The following is a 24359-nucleotide window of genomic DNA, read 5'->3' as shown; positions in this document are numbered from 1 at the left end:
CTGTCACTAGACATGGCCTTGGGAAGAGACGAGTGTGGGAACTCCAACCAGCGTATAGGAGTTGGCTTCAGTGCACTGAAGGCTGTCAGTGTTCACCATCCTTCGGGCCCTTAAGTCGTGGGAGAAAAAACTGAGGCCAAAGCAAAAGCTCAGTGCTTCTTTTCCCCTCCAGCTATGGGTGACACAACTTAGTACTTTACCATAAATGGCATGAAGGGGGGAGATTCAGCAAGCAGTCAATCCATAAAAGGAAGTAAGTGGTGACCAACAGAAGCAGAATGTTACTACACTTTGCGAGATAAAGGTAATATAAATCTATAGCCAAGGACCCAAACACATCAATGGCAGGAGAGATGGTGTCCTGTCTACACATGTGACTATAGCAAACCTATAATCAATCACCTAAGAAATCCCTGAACACTGCATAGCAGAGATCTGTGTAGTTCCCAGGAGTGTCTCCAAACTTGAACTTTCATTTTTGTTGTTGGTCTTAGTTTCTGGTTTAGAAATTCACTTTCCTAGGACATATAATGTAGCAAGGAGATTGTCTTCCATGATGGTTGGCCAAAATAATATAAAATTATCTTCAGTGTTATTTTAAGTCAATTTCATAATATATGTGGATATTATTAATATAATAATTACACATATGGGGATATGAATTGAACACAGATCATTAATTTTTATCTTCTAAATTTAAGTTCCTGAAATCAATTAGATTGGCATTGTAATGCCAACAGTTTACTTATAGAAAAAGAGTCATGAAAAGGAATATGCAAATGGCATTATTATTATATGAATATAAATCATCAGTTTTTATCTTCTGAATGTAAGTTCTTGAAATCAATTAGATTGGCATTGTGTATGTCAAGAGTTTACATATAGGCATGGCATGAAATATGCAAATGGCATTGTTATCATATGTCTGAAAGTAAGAAAATGAGTCATAGATGAACTTCCAAAATTAAAATACACAATCAGATTCAATATCTTTTAAATAAAAAAGAAAGTTCTAAATTTAAACACTGGCCTCAGTTTTTTCAAGATCTTAATTATACTAATTTTAATTGAGTGAGTACATTTGAGGGAAAGGTGGGAAAGGCCAGTAAGAATCTAAAGGAAGTAAAAAGCCCGAGGGAACAAAGTGTTGTTTTGTAACGTGTCTTCACGCCTGTCTGCTCAGTGGCTCCAACTCATTATGTGCGTTCTACAGATTTGCTAAAGAATTTCATTGCCGTGCTCTTTAATACAAAAATAGCATACCCAGCGTGCTTAATTTTTCTAAGGACACGGCAGGAGCTGTATTGGGGTTGATTAGGGAATCTTGCATGTCAGAACGGATGGACGCCGAAGGTGTCTACTTCATGTCTTTAGCTACACACCAGCTGCATGGACAGCATACAGAAATCAATTCATAGGTTGAGACTAATTTTCCCTACTTTCTGCACTTAGAATGGCAGGCTGCTTGGCTGTGGGCTGCACGTGGTGTCTCCTGTTGTGTGAGCCACGCTGCCATCGTTCATGGATACAGACGTCGAAGGGTCGGGAAGGCTTTGCTTCTCCCTGGTTCTCTGGTTGGTCTAACAAATGAATGACATAGATTCAGATGCTTGACGGTGAGGCAACTGCTCTCGGGAAATTTGAACCAGCTAATTTATTAATTACTATTAATAAATATCCCTAAATTCTCCAGTGGGAGACAGCAAGATAGGAGAGAGGCAGAGGCGTGGCTACTGGGAGGCACTGCTCTCTCAGTGGCATGGAAGAGCAGCCTCTGAGCGGAAGAATCAACAAAGACTTCCTAGGAACTTGCCCTTGAAGGAAGATGGGAACTAGGCTCTGTAAGAAAAAAGGCATTTTCTCGGTGAGGAAGGGGCATGCAGGTGGTTGTGGCTACTAAGTCGCCTGTTCTCACTGAAGGTAAAGGCCAGCTTTACCGGCCTGAGAGCAGCGATTCGGCAGTTGTCAGGTACACGCGCGGCTCTAGGAGGAGATCTCCTTAAAACCGGACTCGTTGGGATTCATCTACTCCCTTGCAATGACTGGGCTTCTGTGACTGTGAAGTAGTTCGTGGTCTCTCAGAACATTTCAGGATATTCTGTCCTAGTTTCTGCAAGCCGGTCTCCTCAAGCACTTTCTGATGTCTGCACAGCTTTCTTGGCTGTCTGGCTGTCTCACTCCCCATTTCTTCCTCATCGCTTGTTGCTTGTTTGCTGCAGAGGGCGTTGTGGGGTTGGAGGGTGAGGGTCACCTCTATAGGAGTAGGCTTTGACTCCTAGGAGAGCACTCACCTGTTAGTGCTCTGCGGCTGTCTGCGTGGATACTCATTAAGAAATATCAAACCTCGAATGCCTCACTAGTAATCCTTTAGTCCCTCCCCTTCCTCCTCCTCCTCCTCCTTCTCCTCCTCCTCCTCCTCCTCCTCCTCCTCCTCCTCCTCCTCCTCCTCCTCCTCCCCCTCCCCACTCCCAGAGTCTTCCTATGCTGTAATCTGAAGGCTGACCTCAAACTCATATCTACTCGGAGCCACACACGCCCATTCTCTGACTTCTGCACATTTTTCAGGTCCTCTACCTTGCTTAGGTTTTAGGTCCAAAACTATCAAATGAAAAGTTCTTTGTTTTGTTTTGTTTTTGTTTTTGTTTTTTAAAGTAGGTCTGGTAAAGATATTGCAGAAATCCAACTTCATATTAAGGAATCTTTAGTTTTATTTATAAATAAAAGCACTGAGGGTCTTTAAAAAAATGTCAATTAATTGAATAAAAATCGGTCAAAATGCTAATAACTTCTGATCACTATATAGTTTTATATGCTATAAAAACTAGAATATTTCAGGTTATATTTAAGATCTTTTCATCTGTATAGTAGGACCTTGAACAAACTCAAATGAATTTCTGCAAAAAAAAAAAATTAGATTTAAAATTTTCTGGTAAAAGAAAATTTAATTTTCTATTTACATTTAAGTGGAGAAAGGATCGTCCTAGAATGACAATTAGGAAAACAAAGTGGAGCTGTCCCCATGGGAGTGTGGCCCGTCATGAATTTCCCCCAGCCATTGCTCTACTTGTCCCCAGTGCCTTATGCAAAGACTACCCACGAGAAGTAGGTGAGGATGGAGTCACCAGGTTGGGGCTTTCTGAACTTTAGCCTTTGTGCATCATGGAATTACCTCTGCAATTTCCTGTTCATCATGAATGTTTCAAGGCACATTTATTTATTTATTTATTTATTTATTTACTTATTTATTTTTTGTCGACTGTGATGCATAAGAAACCCTTTTTTAAAAATTTCTATAACTGGTAGCCAAAATTGAAATCTACCATTTATTTTTTTCTGTGTAGAAGAGCCGTGAAGGAGATAGAGAACCTTTAATTTATAACAACAACAGCAGCTGCAACAACAAAAACAGGCTTGTTAATTAAATAATAAAATTTCCCTGGGGTAGAAGTCAGAGGGACAGAATACTCTGACATTTTAACAAAGGTCAAAGGTTGCAATCTCCATTTAATATTTTGAAAGGAGCTTCTGTGGCAGCTTCAGATCTGGTCACTCGACATAGCACGGCCTATCACTCATACCAGAAAGCGACTTTCCCTTGTTTTGCTCCTAGCTGGCTCATAAAAAAAAAAAATCTTTTTCTTCAGTCTGTGCACCCCTTCACGGTGTTCAATCTGTAAGGCGAAATTTTACTTTCTCTTCTGGCCTTAAAAGTTTCTTTTTTTTTTTTTAAAGTGAAAAAAATATTACATCTTCTCATACCTTATAATGAGAAAAGTCCCCCAAGGGCCATTTGAAAGGGTGACCAGTGTTGCAGTGTGTAAGGGGCTGGGTGGTGACAGGCACTTGTGGGAGCTGGAAGATGCGTCCTGGGCTGCATGCAAAGGCCCATTATCCTGAAGCAGTGTCCTTACGGGGTTTCTCTTGAAATTACTGTAAGGCAGATGGACCTGTTTTTCTCATTCTACAGAACTGTATGCCAAGACGGGGGAATATACTGTTACCATGGGACAGAGGTTGATGACTGTAGAAAGCGCTTGGAAAAAATTAGGGAAAACCTTGTAATCGAGCTATGTTAACACTGGCTTCGTGTTGAGGACACCGAGTCTTCATTGGATCATGGTGAAAGAGGTACACGGTGCAGTGGAAGCGTGTTCAGAGACATGGATAAGGATTCCCAAAAGATCAAACAGCCAATAAATATTTTAAAATGCCAAGTTTTAGTGGTATCAGTGGGAGGAAAATTAAATCCGGGTTCACTTTTCAGCTTGTCGAAAATGAAGTAAAATAAAAATGTGATGGCATGCATTGTAAGAGGGATAATTCAAAATATAATTTTTTTTGCAATTTTGGGGAAATAAGAAGTATTTGTTAAAATAAAAAAAAAAAACCAACTAAGCAACCCTGTTTTAGATACCCTTTGTGTAAGAAGACAAATATAGGTCACTGCATGTTTTAACTCTGCATTGTTTGTGATGCTTAGGTTATAAACAGTCTTGAAGGCTGCTAGTATTGATGGTTGGCTTATTATTGTCAAAGCTCCAGCTCATCTACATAGCATAAATGTACAGATAAGAATTGCTACAGAAATGGGTGGCAAGAGGCTAGTGAAACCTATTGTCCAAAATCAATGATTATTGTCTATCGTTAACATTAAAACATATAAATGGCCATTCTCTGAGAGCAAAGAAACGCAATGTGGTTGTTACAAACGACTCATTGTTTATATATGACACACCTCTGAAGGGCATTTATGAGGGCTGTGTGTCATCACCCCAAGAACCACAAGACTATTCACTAATGAATGTGCCACACCACATTCTGGTCTCATCTGTTCTAACAACTAATGCATCAGTTTCCCTGTCTGAGCTGATGGGAAAGGCTCCCATCTCAACACAGTCCTGGGCAAAGGGCGGATTGATGTTAGAACTCCAGTAGCTACAGTTCTCCTGAGAAACACGAGTGGAAAAGCGATCATAGTATCATAATGACAATGAACAGATACTTTTTAAAAAATAACTTTTAAAAGTATTTTATTAATTTATTCATATTACATCTCAATTATTAGCCCATCCCTTGTATCCTCCCATTCCTCCCTCCCTCCCACTTTCCCCTTACTCCCCTCCCCTATGTCTGTGACTGAGGGGGACCTCCTCCCCCTGTATATGCTCATAGGGTATCAAGTCTCTTCTTGGTAGCCTGCTATCCTTCTTCTGAGTGCCACCAGGCCTCCCCATCCAGGGGATGTGGTCAAATATGGGGCACCAGAGTTTGTGTGAAAGTCAGACCCCACTCTTCACTCAACTGTGAAGAAAGTCCTGTATATTGGCTAGATCTGGGTAGGGGTTCAAAGTTTACTGCCCATATTGTCCTTGGCTGGTGTCATAGTTTGAGCAGGACCCCTGGGCCCAGATGCGCCCTTGATAATGTTCTTCTTGTAGGTTTCTAGGACCCTCTGAATCCTTCTATTTCCCTATTCTCTCATGCTTCTCTCACCTAGAGTCCCAATAGGATGTCCTTCCCTCTGTCTCACTTTCCTGGTAAGTGAAGACTTTCATGGGACATGCCCCTTGGGCTAGTGTCTAGATATAAGTGAGTATATACCACTTGATTCTTTCTGCTTCTGGGTGAAGTCACTCATTATGATCATTTCTAGTTCAATCCATTTGTCCACAAATTTCGGGAAATCCTTGTTCTTTAATAGCTGAGTAGTATTCCACAGTTCAAATGTACCACAATTTCTTTATCCATTCTTCTGCTGAGGGACACTTAGGTTGTTTCCGTGTTCTGGCTATTATGAATAAGGCTGCTGTAACAGATTCTATAATTAGACTATACACTTGTCCTGACCAATTTTAGGTGCTGTGTGCTCCGAGATCATTATTAGTGTCTAGCGAATTTGGCTGTTTTGGCTCAGCCACAGTCACAGCACCTGCTCCAGTTAGTGGCATTGTGCAGTCAACAGGAGCAATGTCCTGTGTGTGCCTTCTCTCCTCTAGGGGGCACTGGTGTAACTCTGAGTATTCTTTGTATGGCGACTCATCTTGGCCACGATGCCCTATCATCTTTGCTTATACTCAGTTGCCCTAAGTTCTGATTACTCTAGGAAATGAATCATTAATTACACTTAAGCACATCAAAGATAAAGAAAAATGTTCCTAATTAAAAAGAAACATGATTACTGGAAATAGAAAATTGAGGATAGAAGGAATACTACTTGGAATATAGATTTTTTAAATTTTTCCAAACTATTCTTTTGAGATAGTTGTTAAGTAATTATTTTATTTGCTACCCAGCACATGAGCCACTGTTCACAAAAGGAACAAGCTCCATCAGACGGCCATGAGTGGATGGAGGGAAGTATTTATTCTGTTTGAACATGGGAGGATAAGACTGGGGAAGTCTGGAGAGCAGAGATTTCTGAAATGAACTCTCTGGGGAGGCAGGTCAGAGACGAAGCTACTCAAGAGGCATGGTAGAAAAAAGAGTGCAATAAAAGGCACCCAGGAGAGTGAAGGGAGAAAATAAGGAATGAAGCCTTTGGCCCTGCCCACCTGTCACACTTGGAAGCATCACCCTGATAGTGGCTCAGAGTCTCCAGCTTTGCCTGTGAATTGCTTTAAAGTGAAGTGTTCATTTGCTTTATTCACCCTGGACCATCGTGGGTGAATAGCATAGAAAAGATATCCTTCTTGTAAAGTCACTCCTACCCTTGGGACCAAGCTGGCCAGCCATGGCACATGCTCACTTTGGGGAAGAAGGAATAGTGCATAATTAAATGCAGGGCTACTTTAGGTGGATAATGAGGTAAAGGATAACCCTGCTGATGTTTCGCTCTCGTTTTCTGTTCTGTCACTGCATTTCCTTCTGCTCCGGCCTTACAGGAAGATGCCTTCTTCCCCTACATTTGAGGATTATTCAGTCATGCAAAGTTCTTGCCTGTGACTGCTGTCTTATTCTTGTTTATACTGTTAAAGTTCAGCCAGATGGAATGCATCCAATCCCTTGCTTCTAGCCGACATTTGAACAGCTGGGACTTTGTAAATTTCTGAGCTTGACGCAAAGTATCTGTACAGCTCATGTCAACAAGGTCTGCGCCGTCTCATGATCTGCATCAGTAGCTCTGGACCCACAACAGCTTCATCTAGGGGAAAAAAAATCTTAGTATGTGTAATTTGTGCCAGCACGGAACATAATGTTAAAAAAGACTCACACCTAATATCTGCCTCTTAACATTTTAGGACATGTGTGATGTATTTCCTGAATTCATTTTGTATAATTATGCCATTATTTCACCACATGAACTCATTTGGCATGAAACACAGATTTTAATATAGGATGGGATTTTCTTTCAGAGAACGTTAAGATACCTCATGTTTAGTTTAGATTGTTGGGCAGAAGATAGTGAAGACAAATTGATGCTGGAATAGAATGTGGTATTTATCACAAAGATTCAGCGAGTTTCACAAGTTTTGAGTCATTTTTATGCCAGTGATAAAGATGGAGTTGTTTTAAATTAAAAAAACTAAGTATCAGTGATACTTAACTCTGTTTCTTTTGCATCTTCATTTTCCAGTGGCCTATGGTCAGTTATACAGAGAGATCCTCATTTTTCCAGTGGCCTATGGTCAGTTATACAGAGAGAAACGCCACCGCTCTGCTGGGCTCGTAGGTGTCCTGAAAGTCTAAGTGTGTTGTGGTGGAGATGAGGATATAATAAAGTCAGAATGATGCGAACAATGTTTAAGTATATAATAAGATATTTTAATAAAATGATAATAACAAAATTATAATGATGTTATTCTGGTTGGAGGTGAGACTAGAAATATTGACGACTGAGCCTTTGATTGGCACAGCACATGGTGTCTGAGGCCTGTCGGGTAGCCTTTGTCTTTGCTCTTCATTGGCTGTCAATTGAAACTCATTAAAGTGTTGAGTACTATTAAATTATAGGAGAGTAACCTGCAAATGATGCTAAATATAACGTGAACAGTTCTTTCTAATTACTCTCACTGTGGCTAGTGAAACTGGAAGAGGTTTATGTTTGCCTCCAACTACATTTCTTTTAATTTAGAAGAGAGGAAGGGTCTATTCTCTCCCATAGCTGGAGTGCTGCAGCCCAATTTGGCAGTAGGAATGGCTCAGGGATTGGTATGTGTCTGAGGAGTGTGGACAGCTTAGAACTGTGCAGCAGCAGCTTGCTCAAACCTGAGTGAGTTAGGAAGCTGAGAGTGACTGGGAAGGCCAGGAGGTGAACCTGGAGATGTGTACCCATGTGGATCCACCAGTGAGGCTCCATCTGTAACTTAGGGGTTCCACGATGTCCACACAGAGCACCGTCTCCTGTGGAGCAAATAGTCAAACACGGAGGCCTGTAGGAGACATTTCACATTCAGATGACAGCAGAATATAAATGCAGATGGCTGGTGTTTTTGACAACTTCATGGCTATGCTGTGGTCACAAAGTATTTTTCTGTATTTTACTTTATAAATGAATGTTATTTGTTATTTATTGCTCAGTCTTTGATGCATCCTGCTTTAACTTTTATGTTTTGTGGCCTAGGGGGGAGAGTACATCTTTCTGTGTGGACATCATGTTTTCATAATGTTCATCATGCAGCTCATGTGTCAGTCTTTATGAGGTTCAAGGTGATACATGTAAAATGCATGTGAAAAGAATGTAAGCTATATTGGATTGCTAGTTCATTTTGGATTAGGATGACTTACTTAGCTAATTAAGTTTTTTTTTTTAAAGAAGCTTAGTATTTTAGAAATTGATCTAACATTTCTCTATTATCATTTACCAAATGTTCAGCGAATACTAACTGATTGTGAGTTGAAGGCCATTAACGTTGATTATTTTTTGTTCTTCTCCACTTAGAAATGCCTCTCTAGTCCCAGGAGTTTGCGTATGACTTGCTGCCTCAGTACAGTCATGTGGATAGCAACGTTTCTTTTCTTGTTTTGTTAATAACGTTTCTTTGTCATATTCTCTTGGGAAATAGTTTCTCGTACATATATTCTTAAATTCTGTCCTTTCTCTCTATGAAATTGTTTTCCTTTGTCAGATCCTACAGTGCTGTAATTATAAAATCTTACCAGAAAAAGGTTTTATCTCAGGACACTAGATAGTTACCAAACAACAAACAAACAAACAACAACAACAAAACAAGTCAAGGTAAAAGTTTCTTGGGGAAATTTCACCCATTTTTCTTCTTTTAACATAACAAAAGTTGGCAAGACCTTGATTTTAACTAGGAACTGATTCTTACATTAAAAGAGTAATTCAATAAAAATTATATCTCTATTTTAAAATGTTTATAATACTTATTTTATAATTACTTTCCAATCTTTTCTTAGAACTTGTGTTCTGATGTTCCTAGGTGATTTTAGGCTTATGTGACATTATGCTGCAGGTCACCCAGCTGCTGCTTTGCATAGACAAAGACTTTCTGCCCAGCCGACCTCTGAGAAAGCATAAGGGTCTGTATTTCTCAGACATGTTAAGTCATCCCCTATGAGTCAGTTTCTTTCATTTCATTTTCTGTTACAAGGTGAGCCTTTCAGAGCATCTCTGCTTTCCTCCACCCTCTCCTCCTCCCCCTTGCTCTCCCTCCATCCTTCCATTCCTTCTCTATCTTCCTTCTTTATGTTCCTCTCCCCTCTCCTCTCCTCTCCTCTCCTCTCCCCTCCCCTCCTCTCCCCTCCCCTCCCCTCCCCTCCCCTCCCCTCCCCTCCCCTCCCCTCCCCTCCTCTCCCCTCCAGTCCCCTCCCCTCCCCTCCCCTCCCCTCCTCTACTCTCCTCTCCCCTCTACTCTTTGCTGCTTCTTTCTCTCCTCTCCGCTAAGCATGAGCTGATACTTCTGAAACCATGAGCCAAAATATAATCCTTCCTACAGGAAATTGACTTTCTCCCTGCAGTTTTTGTCCGCAGCAAACAAGAAGCTAATTAACATTCCAGTCATCCTTAAAACAACAAAACAAATGTCCAGTCTTTGTTTGTTTGAATTCACTCCCATCAGTGCCTTTGACATTCACCAGCTCCTGAATTTCCTTTCTACTTTTCACAAATGCTCAACCCAAGCTCCAGCAAGTTGTCAACTGAAACTTCTCAGGAATTCTGAATCCGCCATCTACTTCAACCTCAAAATTCATCAGCAAGGCACCACCATCTACCCACTTTTTCTTATATTGAAGAAAACATAACCTTGTTTTTCTTCACTTATTTCTGTCTGAAGTAGATGCTTCATTTCTACCTTTTATCTGTCATGCATCTAATTTCATTTTATTATCTCTTACTCCTCCTTCCCAGTTCACTTTTATGCTACTGCAATGTACATTTTTGTCCTTTCTCTAGCAAGGGAGTTACTCTAAGGTCTTAGGAAATTTCATGCCCTAAGCCCGATTTTCTTCTCATTTTTCTTGACTGGGATGTTGAGATTCATCATTGCTAATCATTCCTCTGTGAAATGCTGTTCACCCTTTGTTTTTAGAACACTCCAGAGAACCACGTAAGTTCCTCTCGGTAAGATGGAGCTGCTATTAGGCACCATCTCCACTTCTAACAAATGCTCATTGGTGTGGAAAGGGGCATTCATTCTTATGACAGACACCTTTACAGACATTAAACTGTTTTATTTTAAGTAGACTGAACTTAATTTTATTTTATATACTAAAATTTTAGGTGGACTGTAATAAAACAGACAGTTGCTAAGCATGTGTATTAGTAAACCACTGTATAAAATGTGTACTGAGAAGGTGATCTTAATAGCTTTGTGCCTTGTCTCAGTTTCTAAAGTAGAAAATGAGGTCACGGTATTTGGTACACAGATGAAGTCCTTTGAAATACACTCAGGTTAGAGATGGAATTTGGAGGTAGAAGGGGGTCCTAATGTTTTTTGCCAAATCAGACTTGCTGAGATGGATCACATCTAAGGTAAAAAGTTGGGAACCATGGTGATAATAGCTTCTCCTTAATTTAACATTCAAAAGAATTAACGAGGGTCGGCAGCTTGACTCAGAGGGTAAAGACACTCACTGGATGCTCAGGCCTAATGGCCTGAATTTGATCCCTTTGAGCACACAGTGGAAGAAGATAAATGAAACCTAAGGATTATCTTTTGTCTGTACTGTGACACCTACACACACACAGACACACAGACACACATTCACACACACAGACACACACTGACAATTTAGTAAGCGTTGATTTGTAATTGGGAAACAATAATGGTCTGTATATATAGAACAAAGGTAAAACTCTGATCTATGTATGTATCATAGAATGACTAGTGCTAACTAGCATGTATATCACCTAACCACCTAACACGTCCTATTAGTGAGTGCATGAAATATCCATTCTTTCAGCAATAAATTTTACTAGCTGTGTTCCCCATGCAGTGAGATAGCAAATAGACCCCTCTTTTCCAGTCTAACCAAGATTGTGTCCTTGAAAGGCTAGAAAGAGATATCCATGCATGTGGGAACCAAAGAGAGGGAGAGGGTAGTTACACAGTTATAGAATAAAATGGACTTTAAGTAGAAAACTGCTTATAAATAAAGTATGCAACAAGAGAGACATTAATTCATCAAGAAACTAAACAACAGTTGGAAGGCAGCTGAACCCAACACCACAGCAACCAAATCTATAGAGCAAATATCAGCAGACACAAAAGCAGGGTTAGATCATAACACAATAGTAGAAGATTTTGACAGCCCACTTACAACACTGGACAGACCAACAATGCAGGAAACACTGGGCTTAAAATGTGATTTGGTGACTACTCAAATAATTCATTATCTGAGTCTGACTTGTCATGCCTAGACCAGTTGAAGATCCAAAATATAAAAAAGCATATGAGATCAAAACTGGTGTGCTTGGGTACAGAAGATGGTTCAGCCCAGCAGATAAAGCATTTGACTTACAAGTGTGAGGCCCAGAGTGCACCAGCACATATGTACATGCCTTCTGGGCACGTCTTCATGCTTGTGATGTCATTTCTCAATAGTCAGAGCCCAGGGATCCTGGAACCAGTTGGCCAGCTAGAGTACCTGAAACAGTGAGCTCCAGATTCAATGGAGAGACTCTGCCTCAAAGAACACTCCTAATGTCAGTGTTGGGCCTTCATAGGCTCATGCCTACAGTGTGCAAGTGCACATACAGAACTCAGGCCCCCCCCCCCAACATATATGTGCATGCACACCAAACAAATTAAAGAACGACAACAAAAATAAATCCCAAACCCTAGTATGTTGTTTTCCAGAGACAAAGTTTAAGTGATTTATAAGTAGCTACTATATAGTAAATGTGAGTAATGAACAAAAATGGAATTTCCTATATTTTATCCATTTTCCCTTTGCCTTTCATACAGGGTCTTGCTGTGTAAATCCAGGCTTGCTTTAAACTAGAGATGCTTTAGCCTCAAAGTGCTGGGACAATAGGCATGTGCCATCATATCTAGCTTGTATTTTAATTCTTAACGATCTTCAACCTTTCAAGGCAAATTTCATCAACCTCCTTTCCTGGGGGTAGAGTGGCCAAGGTTCCTCAGCTAGACAATCCAATAGGCTCTCAGATCAAATTGTCACCTTGCGATCACCTCCTCGCTGTTCCCCCTTGTCATACTATATAAGGCTCTCTGCTCGGGAACAGGGAAGCTGAGTTCCAGCCCTGCTTGTCTGTGACTTGGTTATGCAACAACAGTGAGTCACTTATTATCTCCTGGTTTCAGTTTAGTCTTCCGTAAGAGAGAGGAGACAGGCAGGATAAGAAAGAGAAAACCAGACCTGAACTTCTGGCCTTCCTGTAGGCAAACGGCATAGTTTCTTCAACAAGAAAATATCCTAAGTACAAAGGAATGGAAGCGACAAGGAACTGTTACAGGTTAATAGATGTGGCTGGATGTTCTAGGGGAAGGTTCTAAGGCTATTATTAAAACTAAACAATGAGGAAAATCATAAAGTTTGACCATGAACTAGGTATTTGGTGATGTTAAGCAGTTGATTGTAATGCTGCAGTAGGAAATGTTATGGGGACAGTGCTACTTGCTAATGGCATGTACTGGAGGGTAAAGTGGGAAAGTGGTGCTAAATTTGTTTAAAATACTTTCGTAGCTATAGGGAGTGGCGAGCCCACATTTCTAACACTTCAGAGGCAGAGATGAGATGACCGTGATTTTGAAGGTGGCCCAGGATGCACAATGAGTTCCAGGCCACCATGGGCTACCTAGTGAGTCTTTGTCCAAAGCAATTAATTAAAAAATCCAAAACCTTTGCAAGATTATAAAACTTTTCTCCTTTATTGTGTATTTTTAATTTCCACTGATTAAAAGAAAGCATGCAAGAGAGAGTGTTGATCATGGCCCATGTGCATATCTGTCCCCTGAAACTTAGAAAACACATTTAGCACACAGCTTTTTGTATGTTGATTACACCTCCTTAAAGTGATTTATTTTGAAAAAAGATGAAAGAAGAAATAGGATGAGACAAATAACATCAAGTTCATTCTCATATGTACTTTAAAAACCACACACTACACTGTGAGCAAAATACATTGGTACTATTTTAATTAACATTTTCAAATATTAAAGAACAATTGGATTTTTAAAAGCTTACCCCGAGCAATCCACGAGCTCTGTGCGCTACCATGCTCAGTTTCCTGCCTGGGTTGTCTTTCTTGCATTAACTTGTCCAGATTCTTCTGTGAAAGGTGAGGAAAGCCCAGCACCCAGGGAGCTAGGAGTCTCTCCAGTTTCAGTCCACTGATTTTTTTCTGGGAAAACAATCCTAATCTTTTTAAAATGTATTCAAATGTCTCCCTGTTATATAATAGACGTTTTCATTTTGTTTTTCACTCTTTTAAATTCGAAATAAAGAAAAAAATACTGCAGAAACCATGATGAGAAAATGTGCAATTTGTATTTTATAAAATTCTCTTTATACCCTATGACTCAGAGAGCAAAGCATCTTTGTTTATGATAAGTATTTGACTGAGAATTTCATATATGCATATGGATTTGGAACAAATCTACTCCTGCCATAGTATCTCCTCCAATCCTTCCTCTATCCCCCAAGCATTTTTCCCTTCCACCTGCGTGTGCTCTGTTTTAAGCCCTCTGGCTGCCCTGCCTTCCTGTATACAGGTGTAGGGCCATCACCTGGAGCATGGACAGCCTCTCCAAGACCACACACCTGAAGCAAACAGATGCTTTCCCCAGCACCCATCAGTTGTCAACAGCTCCACAGCTAGGCATGGGAGTTCATGAGCACCTCCCCAGGCATGCTGGATGCTTTGGCTGGCTCGACCGTGTGCAGAGTTGGTGCAGGCAGTCACGGACACTGTGAGTGTATATGTGAGACAGCCCCGTCACGTGTGGCAAATACTGTTTCAGTCCAGATGTCTACTGTCCCTGGATCTTACATTCATTCTGTTCCCTCAGCGGTGAAGATTCTTGATCCTTTGACAGAGGGGCGTTATATAGATGTCTGATTTATAGCAGACTCTCATTCTCTGCATATTGATTGTTGTAGGTCTCTGTATTAATTGGCATGTACTACGAAATGAAACGTCCCTGGTTAAGGTGGAGAGGAACAGTGATGTACGGGTAAAACTATAAGAATGTAATCTGTGCCCTTTTAGCAGAGTGGAAGTTGGTAGGTTGTACGCTATGGCCCAGGACCTAGCAATCCGTGTGGTTCCGGGCCAGTTGGTGGAACCAGGCCTGGGCTCCACCTTGTGCATGAGCCTTTAAGTCAAATTAGAAAGTAGTCGGTGACCCCCACAATAGTCGTTTCACTATTGAGCCAGGGGGCGTATTTGCCAGTTAGGTATTACTGAAGTGTGCAGCACTCACGGTTGGGTAAGGCTGTTAATTCCTTTTCTCCCATGGCAGCAGGAACAGAGCCTTCCAGCACCACAAGAGCTAAACAGCACCAACTTAGAGGTAACCTGGACCCAGAAAGACAAAAGCCACAATATGTGCCTTTGTTCTCTTTTACATGTGCACGCTGGCTCTGAATCTGTAGATAAGAGTGTTTAAGTTGGAGTATTCAGAGAAGCAAGAAAACAAGGAGCCAGGAGGGCAATTCAAGGGAAATGGTATATAACATAGACTGTGTGATGGATGGACAGGCAATGATGGAACGGGAAGGGTTAAACGGGATGGAGGAAGACTGGCAGGATAAAAGGAGTGTGGAGGGACAGCTAACAGTAAATACCTTCCTTCTTTGAAGCAGCCACATGAAAATCTCTGTTTGTAGAGGCTTTTTTTTAACATACGTAAAGGGAATTTAAAAGGTATTCCCCTACAACCAGGGACAATGCCTCCCCCAGACACATAGTCTTTCAATGCCTATGGTATTGGGGTATCTTTTTTGGAGGTTTTGGTCCCTGGGGCCCCACATACTGCCTCCTTCCACACATCGTAGTCTCCTGCCACTGTCCTTGCTAATACTCTAGACCTTGATGATAAGACCTCATTGCTGAAGATGGCACATACTTACATCCTTGGGCAACTTATATCTGATTCTAGTCATAATAAAAACAGTGACAAGAAACAGGGGGCGGTGGCACATGCCTGTAATCCTAGCACTTGGGAGGCAGATGCAGGTGGATCTCCGTGAGTTCCAGGCCAGCCTGGTCTACAAAGTGAGTCCAGGAGAGCCAGGGCTACACAGAGATTCCCTGTCTTGAAAAATCAAAACCAACCAAACAAAAACAAAGCAAAAAAGTTGCAAGGATTGAAGTTGTTGACCTTAAAGAGACTTAATATTCACACCCAGATTCCGTATGCATTTTTTTGTCTTTCCCATAGGAAACAATAAAACAAACTTGCTCATTTTTATAGCTTGCAAATGTTATGAACTATTAAATATTTTGACTCAAAGTAGCAAGCAAGTTTTCTTTTTCCATAGAGACCAGTGATAATGTGAAGAAAGATAGCCAGAGGCACTTGAAAGCTGCTTTTATTGCTTACAATGTTATGTCAAGATTTATGGCTATCTTGTCATGTAATAAAGCTCACAATGACTTAATGTGAGCTTGAGACAATGAGGCTCAGTTTATTTCGGGACCACTCTGATAGCTCAAAGATCTACTCTCTTAGCTCCATACGAACCATGACTGCCAAGTTAACTAGTCAAAACATGTCACAATTGAACATCAGTGGACTCAAGAACATTAGCTGAAGCCAATAAAGATGCCATAGTAACCCAAAAAGTCTTGGGGAAGCAACACACTATTGAAGGGGGAAGAGAACATTCCCAAATAAAGCTGCACATAAATAGACTGGCACTTCATGTTCATGATGTCTAGTAATGTGAAATGAACTTGTAATTTCTTATTCTCTGCATCCTTTTCATAATCACAGTAATTTTAAAACTCTATTAACACTGAACTCCTTTCTACAAATATAGAACAATAGGCTTTTAAATTAATGGGTGTAAAGTATAAGATTATTTTATGAGACTACACCAAAGAGGTACGTAAGATCGTTATTATATAGACATGGTTTAGGGTGATTAAAGCAATGTCATAAGCTTTAGGGGAAACAATAGGCAAATCAAAGCTAATAGATCAATGTAATTTCAGATTTGACTATAACAAAAATGTCATCTAACCTCCATAAACGGTGGGAAACACACCCCTCATTCTGTCTATTTTTTTAAATTGACATTTTACTTGTGTGAGTCAACCTACAATCTGCAAATTGGTTATATGAATTTTAATCATTTCATGTCTGTGACAAACTCCTTAACTCTTAAACTTCTGGAATGGTCTCTACAGAAACTTAAAAACCCTAAAATAGCCTAAGATACATAAGAGATTATTAAACTTTAAACCCTGCATAGGAAAGTGGCTTTGAGGAGGTCAGCTCCTATACTATAATCACAACTTCTTACAATTCATGTTCATCTTTCAACAACATGTCACTAAATGCAACTGTTATTATTTTTTCCCAGATAAATGTTTCTTAGCAATTAGGAGGCACATTCCTGCACCCTGCCGGAAGTAGAACTTTCCAACATCTGTCAGGGTGACAGGTGCGGGGCGTGGTTAACATAGAGACCTGGACTACCAATTTTTGTACCTATTGTGTACAAAGGAGAACGGGATGGCATATTTCGGATTAGCTCTGGGCATCTTCTCATAGTTTGACTTCAGCCACATGGAGGGTAATGAAAAGCGGGGAACAGATGTCTAATTAATTGGCTGAAACAGATATTTTCCATAGCTTCAATCCAAAGGATTCTGGGATGGATCAGCATGTTGTAAAAAGAGAAACTGAGAAGTTTAGGCACGATTAATTCTGTTACTGAGAGTCAAGACCCTTATGGGAGTAAAGAAAACAGGACAATGTGAAAAGGGAGCAGAGATTTGCAGCCCAGAATAGCCTACAGCGCATGCACTCCCCTATGTCTTATAGTTGGTCGGTTTTGCATTTTAGAAGCTGATTGAATTTTGTTAACATTAGTCTATTTATATTAAGTATATAGACTTACTGTCATGCCAGCAGAAAGCACACTGAAGAGCAAAGTTGTCCTCGATTTTGTGAGTGCATGAGGAAACAACTAAGGTAAATAATCCACTAGGTCAAAGTGTAGTCTATAAAAGAGGAATTGTGCATATTCATGGTGACCCCATAGGAGATTAGTCGTGTCTTATGTTTGCCATTTTCTCAGTTTGTCCCTAATCCCTGCACAATCACTGTGTGTTCTGCTTCACTCTCAGTATGTTGTGGCTGGCAAGATGAAGAATACAAAGTCATCGCCATAGACCCAAGACAGTAATAAAGACTTTTGTTCAAGATAGGAGGAAGAGCTTTCAATGTGTTAACATTGTCCAGTGATGGATGATGCCTTGTAAGAGCTGATGAAAACATGGAGGTCTTAAATAAGATATTGGCAAAGCTAAGAGTTAAAGAGTTTTTAAAGAGAGACCCCTGGATAGTGATTGTTTAATTATATGAAGTCATCAATATCTGTCTGTTCTAGATTAAAAAACACATCGATCTCATATGGTTCAACCTAATACAGTAACTCCCGACACTTATGAGTCATACATACATATATATTATATATGTATATAAATATATATGTGAACATATATATGTTTTAAAGACCACATTCTATATGAGGTAAAAACTTATGATTCCTCTAGTTTTAAAATCAGTTCTTTATGAAGAAGAACAAAAATTGAAATATTTATTTGTTATTACTTAGGATAACACTAAAGGATATACAACAGGGGGACAGAAATGAAAGTTAAGAGAAAGTTAGGCACATTTTGGTGTGAGGCTGTCCTGAAATCTCAGAGCTATGTATAAGCACTTCCTGTAAGGAGTGAACTTCCTTTAAAAAAATTCAGAGTTATGTACAATCACTTCCAGCAAGGGGCAAGATTCCTAACAAAGGACTCAGAGTAAGGTTTTGCTTAACACAACAACAGAGTGCTCTAATATAGTTTGGCAATACTATGTTAGGTTAAACCAAGACTGATAACAATTAGGGTTAGGGAAAGGCTTGTCTTGTCTTATTGATTAGTATGATTGCACCATGATAATATTTTTTTCAAACAGATAGGAGCCTAATCTGAGACGCTGTCACACGGGAAATTCCACTGAGGCAATGGTAGCCTCCAGACATATTAATAACCCAAATTTCTTGAGAATCAAAGCAAAGAAAGATTCACAACCCCAAAATAAAGTATTTGCATCATCTTTTATTGGACTGAACAAAAACATAAAGCAAGAACTAAAAGGGCAAAGATGAGATGTTACTATTTCTGAAACAGGATGCAGGAGGGATTGGAGGACCACACTACACGAATTCTGTGTTAAACATGCTTAGACACATGTCTGCCTCTCTCCACCACACGAATCCTGCATTGACCATGCTTAGACACATGTTTGCCCCTCTCAGTCACGTCAATCCTCAGGGCTGAAGGTAGGTTAAGAGCACTGGAGCTGTGTTAAAGAAGAGACTTGATGCCTTATGAGCATATACAGGGGGAGGTAATCCCCCTCAGGAACAGTCATAGGGGAGGGACCCCTATTCATGATCTTTCAGGCAGGACCCTGCTAAGGGCTTTCACATGTGCTGGAAGCCTGGCCTTTCTTCACACGTGTAAACAGACTCTAAACTGATAGGAATTTACTTAAAATACCCCATTTCAAGCCAAAGTGAATAAAAACAAAGTAAAAATGTCTTCACTAATTAAAAAGAAAAACTGTAGCTCCAGTATACTTTCATCTAAAGTCACATTACTTTATTTGTTCATCAGACTACATGCATGATTCATCTTTATCACAAGTTTGACTTAGGCCTGATAGAGAGCTAACAGCCAGGACACAGTACTGTGTAGCTTTTAGCGCCCATGATAGGACAATTTAGATCAGTAAGGAAGACAGGAGAAAAGCACCAGTCACAAGTGAGCACCCCTCTTTTCAAGGGGTCTGCTCTGGGGACACCAAGGAAAGAAAGACACCTGAGGGTACTTGGAGAGTTGTCAGGAAATCTGAGGCATACATTTAGGTTCTCAGTGGCGTCTAACTGAAACTTAGAACCAGCTCCTAGGGCTGAAGGAGAGGCTTTGAGTGCTTACAAGGAGTCTGCCATGCAGTTGGAGAGGTGACGCAGGGATAGAGGGATGGAGAGGAGCAGGGCACACTGACCAGTGCCACAACACTGACCAGTGCCACAACACTGACCATTGCCACAACACTGACCACTGCCACAACACTGACCAGTGCCACAACACTGCCTAGTAAAACAACACTGACCAGTACCACAACATTGACTAGTGCCACAACAATGACTAGTGCCACAACACTGACCAGTGCCACAACATTGACTAGTGCCACAACACTGACCAGTGCCACAACACTGACCAGTACCACAACACTGACCAGTGCCACAACACTGACCAGTACCACAACACTGACTAGTGCCACAACACTGACCAGTGCCACAACACTGACCAGTGCCACAACACTGACCAGTGCCACAACACTGACCAGTGCCACAACACTGACCAGTGCCACAACACTGACCAGTGCTACAACAGTGACTAGTGCCACAACACTGACTAGTGCCACAACACTGACCAGACCCACAACACTGACCAGACCCACAACACTGACTAGTGCCACAACACTGACCAGTACCACAACACTGACTAGTGCCACAACACTGACCAGTACCACAACACTGACTAGTGCCACAAAGCTGACCAGTATCACAACACTGACCAGTGCCACAACACTGACTAGTGCCACAACACTGACCAGTGCCACAACACTGACCAGTGCCACAACACTGACCAGTGCCACAACACTGACCAGTACCACAACACTTACCAGTGCCACAACACTGACCAGTGCCACAACACTGACCAGTGCCACAACACTGACCAGTGCCACAACACTGACCAGTACCACAACACTGACTAGTGCCACAACACTGACTAGTGCCACAACACTGACCAGTATCACAACACTGACCAGTGCCACAACACTGACCAGTGCCACAACACTGACCAGTGCCACAACACTGACTAGTGCCACAACACTGACCAGTGCCACAACACTGACCAGTACCACAACACTGACCAGTGCCACAACACTGACCAGTGCCACAACACTGACCAGTGCCACAACACTGAATAGTGCCACAACACTGACCAGTACCACAACACTGACCAGTGCCACAACACTGACCAGTGCCACAACACTGACCAGTGCCACAACACTGAATAGTGCCACAACACTGACTAGTACCACAACACTGACCAGTGCCATAACACTGACCAGTGCTACAACAGTGACTAGTGCCACAACACTGACTAGTGCCACAACACTGACCAGACCCACAACACTGACCAGACCCACAACACTGACTAGTGCCACAACACTGACCAGTACCACAACACTGACTAGTGCCACAACACTGACCAGTACCACAACACTGACTAGTGCCACAAAGCTGACCAGTATCACAACACTGACCAGTGCCACAACACTGACTAGTGCCACAACACTGACCAGTGCCACAACACTGACCAGTGCCACAACACTGACCAGTGCCACAACACTGACCAGTGCCACAACACTGACCAGTGCCACAACACTGACCAGTGCCACAACACTGACCAGTGCCACAACACTGACCAGTGCCACAAGACCAGTGCCACAACACTGACCAGTGCCACAACACTGACCAGTGCCACAACACTGACCAGTGCCACAACACTGACCAGTGCCACAACACTGACCAGTGCCACAACACTGACCAGTGCCACAACACTGACCAGTGCCACAACACTGAATAGTGCCACAACACTGACCAGTACCACAACACTGACCAGTACCACAACACTGACCAGTGCCACAACACTGACCAGTGCCACAACACTGACCAGTGCCACAACACTGACTAGTGCCACAACACTGACCAGTACCACAACACTGACCAGTGCTACAACACTGACTAGTGCCACAACACTGACCAGACCCACAACACTGACCAGACCCACAACACTGACTAGTGCCACAACACTGACCAGTACCACAACACTGACTAGTGCCACAACACTGACCAGTACCACAACACTGACTAGTGCCACAAAGCTGACCAGTATCACAACACTGACCAGTGCCACAACACTGACTAGTGCCACAACACTGACCAGTGCCACAACACTGACCAGTACCACAACACTGACCAGTGCCACAACACTGACTAATACCACAACACTGACTAGTGCCACAACACTGACCAGTGCCACAACACTGACCAGTGCCACAACACTGACCATTGCCACAACACTGACTAATACCACAACACTGACTAGTGCCACAACACTGACCAGTGCCACAACACTGACCAGTGCCACAACACTGACCACTGCCACAACACTGACCAGTGCCACAACACTGCCTAGTAACACAACACTGACCAGTACCACAACATTGACTAGTGCCACAACACTGACCAGTGCCACAACATTGACTAATGCCACAACACTGACCAGTGCCACAACACTGACTAGTACCACAACACTGACCAGTGCCACAACACTGACCAGTACCACAACACTGACCAGTGCCACAACACTGACCAGTGCCACAACACTGACCAGTGCCACAACACTGACCAGTGCCACAACACTGACTAGTGCCACACACTGACCAGTGCCACAACACTGACTAGTACCACAACACTGACCAGTGCCACAACACTGACCAGTGCCACAACACTGACCAGTGCCACAACACTGACTAATACCACAACACTGACTAGTGCCACAACACTGACCAGTGCCACAACACTGACCAGTGCCACAACACTGACCACTGCCACAACACTGACCAGTGCCACAACACTGCCTAGTAACACAACACTGACCAGTACCACAACATTGACTAGTGCCACAACAATGACTAGTGCCACAACACTGACCAGTGCCACAACATTGACTAATGCCACAACACTGACCAGTGCCACAACACTGACCAGTACCACAACACTGACCAGTGCCACAACACTGACCAGTGCCACAACACTGACCAGTATCACAACACTGACCAGTGCCACAACACTGACCAGTGCCACAACACTGACTAGTACCACAACACTGACCAGTGCCACAACACTGACCAGTGCTACAACACTGACTAGTGCCACAACACTGACTAGTGCCACAACACTGACCAGACCCACAACACTGACCAGACCCACAACACTGACTAGTGCCACAACACTGACCAGTACCACAACACTGACTAGTGCCACAACACTGACCAGTACCACAACACTGACTAGTGCCACAACACTGACCAGTATCATAACACTGACCAGTGCCACAACACTGACCAGTGCCACAACACTGACCAGTGCCACAACACTGACCAGTGTCACAACACTGACCAGTGCCACAACACTGACCAGTGCCACAACACTGACCAGTGCCACAACACTGACCAGTGCCACAACACTGACCAGTACCACAACACTGACCAGTGCCACAACACTGACCAGTGCCACAACACTGACCAGTACCACAACACTGACCAGTGCCACAACACTGACCACTGCCACAACACTGACTAGTGCCACAACACTGACTAGTGCCACAACACTGACCAGTGCCACAACACTGACCAGTGCCACAACACTGACCAGTGCCACAACACTGCCCACGGGCACCACCCAGTTTCAAAACAGCCCAGGCCTTTGCTCTCTTTATCCTATCACCGGCAAACACTAGATTCTGGCCAATACCGCACGCTCCTGTGAAATTACTTTTAGCCTATGTGTCACTTCTGAAAAGTATGTGTTGTTACTTTTATTCATTAAGTTTGTTACGTCAGACAGTTTTATGAAGCTCAGACCCTGTTAAAATTTTAAGACTGACAAAAATCATACAGACTTGTGATATGAAGCTTGTACATTTCGTTAGTCACTAAAAATCGACATGTGTGTTGCTTCCTATTAAGACAAAACAGCCAATTATTCACTGACACAAAAAGATGGCATCTACTGCATATACCAGTTGTTTCCAAAGTCCTATGTCCATGCTTACTTCTAGATGCAGTGAATGCTCTCTCTCTCTCTCTCTCTCTCTCTCTCTCTCTCTCTCTCTCTCTCTCTCTCTCTTCTCTCTCCCTCCCTCCCTCCCTCCCTTTCTTTTTCCCTCTTCCTCCTTCTCTCTCTCCTCTCTCTTTTTCTCTCTCTCTCCCTCCCTCCCTCTCTCTCCCTCTTCCTCCTCCCTCTCTCTCTCCCTTTCTCTCTCTCTCTATCTCTCTCTCTCCCCCTCTTTCTCTCTCCCTCTCTCTCTCTGTCTCTCTCCCCCTCTTTCTCTCTCTCCTTCTCTCTCTCCCTCTCTCCTCCTCTCTCCTACAGAACTCGTGAGCTGCCTCATGTCATAACTGTGTGAGTTTGTTAGAGCTCTATGCTTCTAAAATCCTGTATCCAGTGTGTTCTGGAATGCCTTTCACAGTTGGATCGCTCCTAAATACATAGAGCCCAGCCTGTACATGGAGCGTTCACGTGTGCCATTCCTTCTGTGAAGGACACTATTTTCTCAGCTATCCATGTTACTCCTTTTTCTTAAATCTCCCTCAAGTCTAAGTTCCAGCTCTCGCTGCTGTCCTACTTACCACTGTTGTGGTCCTTGTTCTCCATGGTTTTCCAGCACCCTGTGATGCTTTCTAACACGCCATGCATCCACTGCGTTATCTTTCTGCTCTGACCTAGTAGAAAGCAATACCTTTGAAGTATGTAATTTTATTTTGTTTGGTTTTCTCTAATTTGCATAGACATAAAATATGTTGCATGGTTGTTATTAAAATGTTGGCCACCACATT

The 24359-nt window shown here is 42.2% G+C and overlaps 1 protein-coding gene and 1 long non-coding RNA gene across 5 annotated transcripts in view; one reads left to right on the top strand and one right to left on the bottom strand.

Moving 5' to 3' along the window:
• Positions 1-24359, top strand: part of PDE1A (phosphodiesterase 1A) — a 278238-nt gene that overhangs the window by 104604 nt on the left and 149275 nt on the right. The window lies entirely within an intron of this gene.
• On the bottom strand, positions 5364-13692 carry LOC311607041. The gene is made up of 3 exons (XR_014782515.1): positions 13612-13692; positions 8206-8369; positions 5364-7141 (listed from the first exon to the last, which is right to left on the bottom strand). It is a non-coding gene; the product is annotated as an uncharacterized lncRNA (long non-coding RNA).

Source organism: Acomys minous (assembly GCF_964271855.1).
Source record: "Acomys minous genome assembly, chromosome: 10".
NCBI lineage: Eukaryota > Metazoa > Chordata > Mammalia > Rodentia > Muridae > Acomys > Acomys minous.
This window is presented reverse-complemented; position numbering and strand designations above follow the sequence as displayed.